At 39.5% G+C, this 10,491-nt stretch overlaps 1 non-coding gene across 1 annotated transcript; it reads right to left on the bottom strand.

Moving 5' to 3' along the window:
- Nucleotides 1-8,797: 8,797 nt before the first annotated feature.
- On the bottom strand, nt 8,798-8,905 carry LOC137220280 (U6 spliceosomal RNA). The gene has a single exon (XR_010941591.1). It is a non-coding gene; the product is annotated as a U6 spliceosomal RNA (small nuclear RNA).
- Nucleotides 8,906-10,491: the final 1,586 nt, after the last annotated feature.

Genomic DNA, 10,491 nt, shown 5'->3' with positions numbered 1-10,491 from the left:
TTTCAATTAGAAAAATGCTGAAATTACTAATTTTTAACATACATTTCATACAATGCAAATCATTCTATATAGGATAAATCTCAAGAAATAAAATTCTGTATGCATTTATAATTTTGATGGATATTCCTATCAATTTATAGTCCTAAAGCAATATAAGAAAATGCCTATTTTTCCAGTTACCAGCACGCTGTACTATCAAACTTGCCCTTTGCATAACTTAAGTAAATTATAGAATAGTAGTGAATCTTTAACATCTTCCTTAGCAGTATTAAAAATTTATGTATATTTGTATGTTTAAGAGCTATTCGTGGTTGGAGGGAAAGATGGCGGAAGAGTAAGACGCGGAGATCACCTTCCTCCCCACAGATCTCTACACCTGGACCAACTCCTACAGAACACCTACTGAACGCTGGCAGAAGACCTCAGACCTCCCAAAAGGCAAGAAACTCCCCACGTACCCGCGTAGGGCAAAAGAAAAAAGGAAAAAACAGAGACAAAAGAATAGGGACGGGACCTGCACCAGTGGGAGGGAGCCGTGAAGGAGGAAAGGTTTCCACACACTAGGAAGCTCCTTCGCAGGCGGAGACTGCGGGTGGTGCAGGGGGAAAGCTTCCGAGCCGCGGAGGAGTGCACAGCAACGGGTGCGGAGGGCAAAGCGGGGAGATTCCCGCACAGAGGATCAGGGCCGACCGACACTCACCAGCCCGAGAGGCTTGTCTGCTAACCCGCCGGGGCGGGCGGGGCTGGGAGTTGAGGCTCGGGCTTCGGTCCGAAGCGCAGGGAGAGGACTGGGGTTGGTGGCGTGAACACAGCCTGAAGGGGTTAGTACACCATGGCTAGCCGGGAGGGAGCCTGGGAAAAGGTCTGGACCTGCTGAAGAGGCAAGAGACTTTTTCTTCCCTCTTTGTTTCCTGGTGCGCGAGGAGAGGGGATTAAGAGCGCTGCTTAAAGGAGCTCCAGAGACGGGCGCGAGCCGCGGCTAAAAGCGCGGACCCCAGAGACGGTCATGAGATGCTAAGGCTGCTGCTGCCGCCACCAAGAAGCCTATGTGCAAGCACAGGTCACTATCCACACCTCCTTTCCGGGGAGCCTGTGCAGCCTGCCACTGCCAGGGTCCCGGGATCCAGGGACAACTTCCCTGGGAGATCACACGGCGCGACTCACGCTGGTTCAACATCATGCTGGCCTCTGCTGCCGCAGGCTCGCCCCACACTCCATGCCCCTCCCTCCCCCCGGCCTGAGTGAGCCAGAGCCCCGGAATCAGCGGCTCCTTTAACCCTGTCCTGTCTGAGCAGAAAAACAGACGCCCTCCGGCGACCTACATGCAGAGGTGGGGCCACATCCAAAGCTGAGCCCCGGGAGCTGTGAGAACAAAGAAGAGAAAGGGAAATCTCTCCCAGCAGCCTCAGAAGCAGTGGATTAAAGCTCCACAATCAACTTGATGTACCCTGCATCTGTGGAATATCTGAATAGACAATGAATCATCCCAAATTGAGGAGGTGGACTTTGAGAGCAAGACTTATTATTTTTTCCCCTTTTCCTCTTTTTGTGAGTGTGTATGTGTATGCTTCTGTATGAGATTTTGTCGTATAGCTTTGCTTCCACCATTTGTCCTAGGGTTCTATCCGTCCGTTTGTTTTTTTTAAATATTTTTTCTTTTCGTAATAATTATACTTTTATTTTAATAACTTTATTATATTTTACTTTATTTTATTTTACTTTACCTTCTTTCTTTCTTTGTTCCTTCCTTCCCTCCTTCCTTCCTTCCTCCCTCTGTCCCTCCCTCCCTCCTTTCTTTCCTTCTTTCTTCCTTTCTTCCTTCCTTCCTTCCTACCTTCATTCCTTCCTTTCTACTTCTACTAATTCTTTCTTTTTACTTTTTCTCCCTTTTACTCTGAGCTGTGTGGATGAAAGGCTCTTGGTGCTGCAGCCAGGAGTCAGTGCTGTGCCTCTGAGGTGAGAGAGCCAATTTCAGGACACTGGTCAACAAGAGACCTCCCAGCTCCACATAATATCAAATGGCAAAAATCTCCCAGAGATCTCCATCTCAACGCCAGCACCCAGCTCCACTCAACGAGCAGCAAGCTACAGTGCTGGACACCCTATGCCAAACAACTAGCAAAACAGGAACACAATCCCACCCATTAGCAGAGAGGCTGCCAAAAATCATATTAAGTCCACAGACACCCCAAAAAACACCACCAGACATGTACCTGCCCACCAGAAAGACAAGATCCAGCCTCATCCACCAGAACACAGGCACTAGTCCCCTGCACCAGGGAGCCTACACAACCCACTGAACCAACCTTAGCCACTGGGGACAGACACCAAAAACAACGGGAACTACGAACCTGCAGCCTGCAAAAAGGAGACCCCAAACACAGTAAGATAAGCAAAATGAGAAGACAGAAAAACACACAGCAGATGAAGGAGCAAGATAAAAACCCACCAGACCTAACAAATGAAGAGGAAATAGGCAGTCTATCTGAAAAAGAATTCACAATAATGACAGTAAAGATGATCCAAAATCTTGGAAATAGAATAGACAAAATGCAAGAAACATTTAACAAGGACCGAGAAGAACTAAAGAGGAAACAAACAACGATGAACAACACAATAAATGAAATGAAAAATACTCTAGATGGGATCAATAGCAGAATAACTGAGGCAGAAGAACGGATAAGTGACCTGGAAGATAAAATAGTGGAAATAACTACTGCAGAGCAGAATAAAGAAAAAAGAATGAAAAGAACTGAGGAAAGTCTCAGAGACCTCTGTGACAACATTAAACGCACCAACATTCGAATTATAGGGGTTCCAGAAGAAGAAGAGAAAAAGAAAGGAACTGAGAAAATATTTGAAGAGATTATAGTTGAAATCTTCCCTAATATGGGAATGGAAATAGTTAATCAAGTCCAGGAAGCACAAAGAGTCCCATACAGGATACATCCAAGGAGAAATACGCCAAGACACATATTAATCAAACTGTCAAAAATTAAATACAAAGAAACCATATTAAAAGCAGCAAGGGAAAAACAACAAATAACACACAAGGGAATCCCCATAAGGTTAACAGCTGATCTTTCAGGAAAAACTTTGCAAGCCAGAAGGCAGTGGCAGGACATATTTAAATAAGTGATGAAGGAGAAAAACCTGCAACCAAGATTACTCTACCCAGCAAGGATCTCATTCATATTTGATGGGGAAATTAAAACCTTTACAGACAAGCAAAAGCTGAGAGAGTTCAGCACCACCAAACCAGCTTTACAACAAATGCTAAAGGAACTTCTCTAGGCAAGAAACACAAGAGAAGGAAAAGACCTATAATAACGAACCCAAAACAATATAGAAAATGGGAATAGGAACATACATATCGATAATTACCTTAAATGTAAATGGACTAAATGCTCCCACCAAAAGACACAGATTGGCTGAATGGATACAAAAACAAGACCCATATACATGCTAAGACCATTTCAGACCTAGAGACACATACAGACTGAAAGTAAGGGGATGGAAAAAGATATTCCATGCAAATGGAAACAGAAAGAAAGCTGGACTGGTAATTCTCATATCAGACAAAATAGACTTTAAAATAAAGACTATTAGAAGAGACAAAGAAGGACACTACATAATGATCAAGGGATCGATCCAAGAAGAAGATATAACAATTGTAAATATTTATGCAACCAACATAGGAGAACCTCAATACATAAGGCAAATACTAACAGCCATAAAAGCGGAAATCGACAGTAACACATTCATAGTAGGGGACTTTAACACCCCACTTTCGCTAACGGACAGATCATCCAAAATGAAAATAAATAAGGAAACACAAGCTTTAAATGATACATTAAACAAGACGGACTTAATTGATATTTATAGGACACTCCATCCAAAAACAACAGAACACACATTTTTCTCAAGTGCTCATGGAACATTCTCCAGGATAGATCATATCTTGGGTCACAAATCAAGCCTTGGTAAATTTAAGAAAACTGAAATTGTATCAAGTATCTATTCCGACCACAACGCTATAAGGCTAGATATCAATTACAGGAAAAGATCTGTAAAAAATACAAACACATGGAGGCTAAACAATACACTACTTAATAACGAAGTGATCACTGAAGAAATCAAAGAGGAAATTAAAAAATACCTAGAAACAAATGACAATGGAGACACGATGACCCCAAACCTATGGGATGCAGCAAAAGCAGTTCTAAGAGGGAAGTTTATAGCAATACAAGCCCACCTAAAGAAAGAGGAAACATCTCGAATAAACAACCTAACCTTGCACCTAAAGCAATTAGAGAAAGAAGAACAAAACAACCCCAAAGTTAGCAGAAGGAAAGAAATCATAAAAATCAGATCAGAAATAAATGAAAAAGAAATGAAGGAAACGATAGCAAATATCAATAAAACTAAAAGCAGGTTCTTAGAGAAGATAAACAAAATTGATAAACCATTAGCCAGACTCATCAGAAAAAAAAAGGGAGAAGACTCAAATCAACAGAATTAGAAATGAAAAAGGAGAAGTAACAACTGACACTGCAGAAATACAAAAGATCATGAGAGATTACTACAAGCAACACTATGCCAATACAATGGACAACCTGGAAGAAATGGACAAATTCTTAGAAATGTACAACCTGCCAAGACTGAATCAGGAAGAAAAAGAAAATATGAACAGACCAATCACAAGCACTGAAATTGAAACTGTGACTAAAAATCTTCCAACAAACGAAAGCCCAGGACCGGATGGCTTCACAGGTGAATTCTATCAAACATTTAGAGAAGAGCTAAACCTAACCTTCTCAAACTCTTCCAAAAAATAGCAGAGGGAGGAACACTCCCAAATTCATTCTACAATACCACCACCACCTTGATACCAAAACCAGACAAGGATGTCACAAAGAAAGAATACTACAGGCCAATATCACTGATGAACATATATGCAAAAATCCTCAACAAAATACTAGCAAACAGAATCCAACAGCACATTAAAAGGATCATACACCATGATCAAGTGGGGTTTATTCCAGGAATGCAAGGATTCTTCAATATACGCAAATCAATCAATGTGATAAACCATATTAACAAATGGTAGGAGAAAAACCATATGATCATCTCAATAGATGCAGAGAAAGCTTTCGACAAAATTCAACACCCATTTATGATAAAAACCCTGCAGAAAGTAGGCATAGAGGGAACTTTCCTCAACATAATAAAGGCCATGTATGACAAACCCACAACCAACATCTTCGTCAATGGTTAAAAACTGAAAGCATTTCCACTAAGATCAGGAACAAGGCAAGGTTGCCCACTCTCACCACTCTTATTCAACATATTTTTGGAAGTTTTAGCCACAGCAATCAGAGAAGAAAAGGAAATAAAAGGAATCCAAATCAGAAAAAAATAAGTAAAGCTGTCACTGTTTGCAGATGATATGATAGTATACATAGAGAATCCTAAAGATGCTACCAGAAAACTACTAGAGCTAATCAATGAATTTGGTAAAGCAGCAGGATACAAAATTAATGCACAGAAATCTCTGGCATTCCTATACACTAATGATGAAAAATCTGAAAGTGAAATCAGGAAAACACTCCCATTTACCACTGCAACAAAAAGAATAAAAAATCTAGGAATAAACCTACCTAAGGAGAAAAAAGACCTGTATGCAGAAAATTATAAGACTGATGAAAGAAATTAAAGATGATACAAATAGATGGAGAGATATACCATGTTCTTGGATTCGAAGAATCAACATTGTGAAAATGACTGTACTACCCAAAGCAATCTACAGATTCAATGCAATCCCTATCAAACTACCAATGGCATTTTTCACAGAACTAGAACAAAAAATTTCACAATTTGTATGGAAACACAAAAGACCCCGAAGAGCCAAAGCAATCTTGAGAACGAAAAACGGAGCTGGAGGAATCAGGCTCCCTGACTTCAGATTACACTACAAAGCTACAGTAATCAAGACAGTATGGTACTGGCACAAAAACATAAAGACAGATCAGTGGAACAGGACAGATAGCCCAGAGATAAACCCACACACATATGGTCACCTTATCTTTGATAAAGGAGGCAGGAATGGACAGAGGAGAAAGGACAGCCTCTTCAATAAGTGGTGCTGGTAAAACTGTACTGGTACATGGAAACGTATGAGATTAGATCACTCCCTGACACCATACACAAAAATAAGCTCAAAATGGATTAAAGACCTAAATGTAAGACCAGAAACTATCAAACTCTTAGAGGAAAACACAGGCAGAACACTCTATGACATAAATCACAGCAAGATCCTTTTTGACCCGCCTCCTAGAGAAATGGAAATAAAAACAAAAATAAACAAATGGGACCTAATGAAACTTCAAAGCTTTTGCACAGCAAAGGAAACCATAAACAAGACCAAAAGACCACTCTCAGAATGGGAGAAAATATTTGCAAATGAAGCAACTGAGAAAGGATTAATCTCCAAAATTTACAAGCAGCTCATGCAGCTCAATAACAAAAAAACAAACAACCCAATCCAATAATGGGCAGAAGACCTAAATAGACATTTCTCCAAAGAAGATATACAGACTGCCAACAAACACATGAAAGAATGCTCAACATCATTAATCATTAGAGATATGCAAATCAAAACTACAATGAGATATCATCTCACACCAGTCAGAATGGCCATCATCAAAAAATCTAGAAACAATAAATGCTGGAGAGGGTGTGGAGAAAAGGGAACATTCTTGCACTGCTGGTGGGAATGTGAATTGGTACAGCCACTATAGAGAACAGTATGGAGGTTCCTTAAAAAACTACAAATAGAACTACCATATGACCCAGCAATCCCACTACTGGGCATATACCCTGAGAAAACCATAATTCAAAAAGATTCATGTACCAAAATGTTCATTGCAGCACTATTTACAATAGCCCGGAGATGGAAACAACCTAAGTGTCCATCATCAGATGAATGGATAAAGAAGATGTGGCACATACATATAATGGAATATTACTCAGCCATAAAAAGAAATGAAATTGAGCTATTTGTAATGAGGTGGATAGACCTAGAGTCTGTCATACAGAGTGAAGTAAGTCAGAAAGAGAAAGACAAATTCCGTATGCTAACACATATATATGGAATTTAAGGAAAAAAAGTGTCATGAAGAACCTAGTAGTAAGACAGGAATAAAGACACAGTCCTACTAGAGAACGGACTTGAGGTTTTGGGGAGGGGGAAGGGTAAGCTGTGAGAAAGCGAGAGAGTGCGATGGATATATATACACTACCAAACGTAAGGTAGATAGCTAGTGGGAAGCAGCCACATAGCACAGGGAGATCAGCTTGGTGCTTTGTGACCGCCTGGAGGGGTGGGATAGGGAGGGTGGGAGGGAGGGAGTCGCAAGAGGGAAGAGATATGGGAACATATGTATATGTATACCTGATTCACTTTGTTATAAAGCAGAAACTAACACACCATTATAAAGCAATTATACTCCAATAAAAAAAAGAGCTATTTGTATTTCCTTTTCTGTGGCCTGTATATTAAAATCTTTGTCCATTTTTCTATTGGATCTATTCATTTTTAATAATTTTATAGGAGATTTTTAAATTTAGTAATGAAATTAGTAATCTGTGATAGGTATAGAAAATATTCCCCCCCCTCCAGTTTATAATTTGTCTGTTGATCCTTTTTTCGCATCATGATTTTCTGCCATGCAGGAAGTTCTCATTTTTTAAAAAAAAATAAATAAATTTATTGATTTATTTTTGGCTGCATTGGGTCTTTGTTGCTGCACGCAGGCTTTCTCTAGTTGTGGTGGTGGTGGGGGGCTACTCTTCGTTGTGATGCGCGGGCTTCTCTTTGCCGTGGCTTCTCTTGTTGCAGAGCACAGGCTCTACGTGCACGGGTTTCAGTAGTAGCTCACGGGCTGTAGTCTAGAGCGCAGGCTCAGTAGTTGTTGCACAGGGGCTTAGTTGCTCTGCAGCATGTGGGATCTTCCTGGATCAGCGCTCGAACCCGTGTCCCCTGCATTGGCAGGTGGATTGTTAACCACTGTGCCATCAGGGAAGTCCCAAGTTCTAATTTTTCTGTTGTTAAATTTATCAATCTTTCGTTTTATGATTTCTGTTTAGTGTGTAGTTAGAATGTTCTCCTTCATGCTTCCACTGCTATAAAAAAATTCCAGTGATTTCTTAAAGTACTTGACGGTTTCATATTTCTGATTTGAATATGTTCTTCACTTGGAATTAATCCTGTTAAAACATAAGGTATGTATCTAAATTAACTTATTTCTAGATGACTATCCAGTTCTCCAAATAGATTTATTGAAGAGTGAATCTTTTATTCACTGATTTGATATACAATATTTGTCATATACTATGTCAGTTATCTACTGCTGCACAATAAACCATTCAAACATTTAGTGGCTTCGAACAATAATTACTTTATTTGGTCACATCTCTGTGGGTCAACAATTTGGACTGGGCTGAGTTGGGCAGTTCTGCTGTTCTTCTGTCTGGTCACTCATGTGACTGGACACTGGTCTAGGGGGTCTCTACCATTTTCCTGAATTTATCTTACTGTTTATAATTTTAAAAAATGTATTATCTTGGAATTTACTATCTATATAAAAGGATAATTTTCTTCCTCCTTTCTAATTTTTACATCTCAAATTTCTTTCTGTTGTCTCATTGAGTTTTCTACTACCTCCAAACAATGTTAAATAATGGTGGTGATAATGGACATCCTCCTCTGTTCTTTTTCTTTTGTTTTGTTTTTGTTTTAAATATGGGACACTTCATGAATTTGCAATGTCATCCTTGTGCAAAAGCCATGCTAATCTTCTCTGTATTGTTCCACTTTTAGTAATTGTGCTACTGAAGTGAGTACTCCTCTGTTCTTTTTTAAAACAGCTTTATTTAGGTATAATTGATTACAAAGAACTATACATATTTAATGTGTATAATTTGAAGAGTTTGTACATATGCATACTCCCATGATACCATCACCACAATTCAGGTAAAAGACATATTCACCACCTCCCAGAGTTTCCTTGTGTCCCATTGTTTTTGTGATAACATTTAACATGAGATCTATCCTCTTAAATTTTGAAGTGCACAATACTATATTGTTAACTATAGCCACACAGATCTCTATAACTTATTAATGTTGTACAGCAAATCTCTATAACTTATTAATATAGCATAACTGAAACTTTATACCCACTGAATAACAACTCCCCAAATCCCCCACCCCCTAGCTCATGACAACCACTATTTCTCTTAGCAAATGTCTTCAAGGTTCATCCACATTGTTGCATATTGCAGGGTTTCCTTTTTTTAAAGGCTGAATAATATTCCATCCTATGTACATACCACATTTTTAAAATTAATTCATCTACTGATGAACACTCAGGTTTTTTCCATATCTTGGCTACTATGAATAGTGCTACAAAGAACATGTGACTGGAAATATCTCTTTGATATACTGAATTCAATTCTTTTGGATACATACCCAGAAGTGGGATTGCTGGATAATACGGTAGTTCTATTTTTGATTTTTAAAAGAACCTCCATACCGTTTTGCCATTCCCCAACCAACAATGAACAAGGGTTCCTGTTTCTCCACAACATTGTCAACACTTACCCTTTATTTGCTATCCTAACAGATGTAAGGTGATATCTCACTGTAGTTTTGATTTGTATTTCCCTGACAATTAATGATATTGAGCATCTTTTCATATACCTGTTGGCCATCTGCATGTCTTCTTTAGATAAATGTCCATTTAAGTCCTTTGCCCATTTAAAAAACCGGGTTATTTATTTTTGGCTATTGATTTGTAGGAGTTCCTTATATATTTTGAAAATTAACCCCTTATCAAACATGGTTTACAAATATTTTCTCTCATTCTATAGCTTGGCTTTCCATTGTGTTGTTTCCTTTGCTGTGTGGAAACTTTTTAGTTTGATGTAATCCTACATGTTTATTTTAGCTTTTGTTGCCTGTGCTTTGGTGTCACATCCAAGAAATCATTTCCAAGACCAATGTCAAATAGTTTTTTTTTTTTTTTTTTTTTTTTTTTGGCGGTACACGGGCCTCCCACTGTTGTGGCCTCTCCCGTTGTGGAGCACAGGCTCCGGACACACAGGCTCAGCGGCCATGGCTCACAGGCCCAGCCGTTACGCGGCATGTGGGATCTTCCCAGACCGGGGCACGAACCCGTGTCCCCTGCATCGGCAGGCGGACTCTCAACCACTGCACCACCAGGGAGGCCCTCAAATAGGTTTTTTATTACGCTTTCTTCTAGGAGTTTTACAGTTACAGGTTTTATGTTCAGTTCTTTAATCCATTTTGCATTGATTTTTGTGTATGGTTTAAGGTAGGGGTCCAATCTGATTCTTTTGTATGTGGATATCCAGTTTTCCTAACACCAGTTGTTGAAGAGACAACATTTCCCCATTGTGTGTTCTTGGCAC

The sequence above is a fragment of the Pseudorca crassidens genome, chromosome 2 (genome assembly GCF_039906515.1).
Source record: "Pseudorca crassidens isolate mPseCra1 chromosome 2, mPseCra1.hap1, whole genome shotgun sequence".
NCBI lineage: Eukaryota > Metazoa > Chordata > Mammalia > Artiodactyla > Delphinidae > Pseudorca > Pseudorca crassidens.
This window is presented reverse-complemented; position numbering and strand designations above follow the sequence as displayed.